A 2,500-nucleotide genomic window follows, 5' to 3' on the forward strand; every position below is an offset into this window, starting at 1 on the left:
AAAGGAGACAGGAGGCCGACTCACTGCCTCGGCTAAATGGAGAGGGAATTTCAGAAGGGCCAGGGCAAAAGCATGGACCTTTTTCAGCTGTAAGGGACGCAAGAGCAAGGTGTGATGTAGGTCCCCGGGGCCTGCTGGAGGTCCAGGTCCATGCCCGATGTGAGTAGCAGCAGGGCCAGCGCGCCCAGGAGCACATCTTTTTCGACCGTAAAGGGAGACAGGAGGCCGACTCACTGCCTCGGCTAAATGGAGAGGGAATTTCAGCAGGGCCAGGGCACAGGCATGGACCTTTTTCAGCTGCAAGGGAGGGAAGAGCAAGGTGTGATGTAGGTCCCCGGGGCCTGCTGGAGGTCCAGGTCCATGCCCGATGTGAGTAGCAGCAGGGCCAGCGCGCCCAGGAGCACATCTTTTTCGACCGTAAAGGAGACAGGAGGCCGACTCACTGCCTCGGCTAAATGGAGAGGGAATTTCAGAAGGGCCAGGGCAAAAGCATGGACCTTTTTCAGCTGTAAGGGAGGCAAGAGCAAGGTGTGATGTAGGTCCCCGGGGCCTGCTGGAGGTCCAGGTCCATGCCCGATGTGAGTAGCAGCAGGGCCAGCGCGCCCAGGAGCACATCTTTTTCGACCGTAAAGGGAGACAGGAGGCCGACTCACTGCCTCGGCTAAATGGAGAGGGAATTTCAGCAGGGCCAGGGCACAGGCATGGACCTTTTTCAGCTGCAAGGGAGGGAAGAGCAAGGTGTGATGTAGGTCCCCGGGGCCTGCTGGAGGTCCAGGTCCATGCCCGATGTGAGTAGCAGCAGGGCCAGCGCGCCCAGGAGCACATCTTTTTCGACCGTAAAGGGAGACAGGAGGCCGACTCACTGCCTCGGCTAAATGGAGAGGGAATTTCAGAAGGGCCAGGGCAAAAGCATGGACCTTTTCAGCTGTAAGGGAGGCAAGAGCAAGGTGCGATGTAGGTCCCCGGGGCCTGTTGTCGTACCATAGGCACGAGTGGTGTGTGTGTGTGGCAAAGAGTTTCTGCGCAGTGTACCAGGGGCACGGGGAAAGGTTGTTGTACCATAGGCATGAGAAAAGTTGTCGTACCATAGGCACGAGAAAAGTTGTCGTACCATAGGCACGAGTGGTGTGTGTGTGTGGCAAAGTGCTACTGAGCGGTGTACCAGGGGCACGGCGAAAAGTTGTTGTACCATAGGCACGAGAAAAGTTGTTGTACCATAGGCACGAGAAAAGCTGTCGTACCAGGGGCACGGAGGAAAGTTGTTGTACCATAGGCCCGAGAAAAGTTGTCGTACCATAGGTACGAGGAGTGTGTGTGTGGCAAAGTGCTACTGAGCGGTGTACCAGGGGCACGGCGAAAAGTTGTTGTACCATAGGCACGAGAAAAGTTGTTGTACCATAGGCACGAGAAAAGCTGTCGTACCAGGGGCACGGAGGAAAGTTGTTGTACCATAGGCCCGAGAAAAGTTGTCGTACCATAGGCACGAGGAGAGTTTGTGTGGCAAAGTGCTACTGAGCGGTGTACCAGGGGCACGGCAAAAAGTTGTTGTACCATAGGCACGAGAAAAATTGTTGTACCATAGGCACGAGAAAAGTTGTCGTACCATAGGCACGAGAAAAGTTGTCGTACCATAGGCACAAGCAGTGCGTGCGTGCGTGCGTGCGTGCGTGCGTGCGTGTGTGTGTGTGTGTGTGGCAGTTCTTCTGCGCAGTGTACCAGGGGCACATTTCAATGTGCTTTCTGGAGTACCAGGGGCACGAGGATTTTGCCAGTGGTGTTCTGCTTTGTTAGTGGGAGGGGGCTTAAGTGTGGGTCCCCGGGGCCTGCTGGAGGTCCAGGTCCATGCTAGATACGTGGTACAGGGTAACTGCAGGGGGGGGGGGGGGTAATGTGGGTTCACGGGGCCTGCTGGAGGTCAAGGTCCATGCTGGATATGCGCTGGATCATAACTGCAAGAAAGGAAAGCTAGTGGGGGAGTAGAGCAGGGGAGTATGTGGGTCCCCAGGGCCTGCTGGAGGTCCAGGTCCATGCTAGATATGTGGCACAGGGTAACTGCAGGGGGGGGGGGGGTAATGTGGGTCCACGGGGCCTGCTGGAAGTCAAGGTCCATGCTAGATATGTGGTACAGGGTAACTGCAGGGGGGGGGGGGGGGTAATTTGGGTCCCCGGGGCCTGCTGGAAGTCAAGGTCCATGCTGGATATGCGCTGGATCATAACTGCAAGAAAGGAAAGCTAGTGGGGGAGTAGAGCAGGGGAGTATGTGGGTCCCCAGGGCCTGCTGGAAGTCAAGGTCCATGCTAGACATGTGGTACAGGGTAACTGCAGGGGGAAGGGGGGGGGGGTAATGTGGGTCCCCGGGGCCTGCTGGAGGTCAAGGTCCGTGCTAGATATGTGGTACGGGGTAACTGCGGGGGGGGGGGGGGGGATCTAATGGGGGACTAGATCAGGTGAGGATGTAATGGCCAGTTCGACAGCAGCACATCTTTTTCGACCGTAAGGG

This window comes from Rhamphochromis longiceps, linkage group LG13 (assembly GCF_057381845.1).
Source record: "Rhamphochromis longiceps isolate RC_006_pf linkage group LG13, R_longiceps_female_GT1.1, whole genome shotgun sequence".
Classification (NCBI taxonomy): domain Eukaryota; kingdom Metazoa; phylum Chordata; class Actinopteri; order Cichliformes; family Cichlidae; genus Rhamphochromis; species Rhamphochromis longiceps.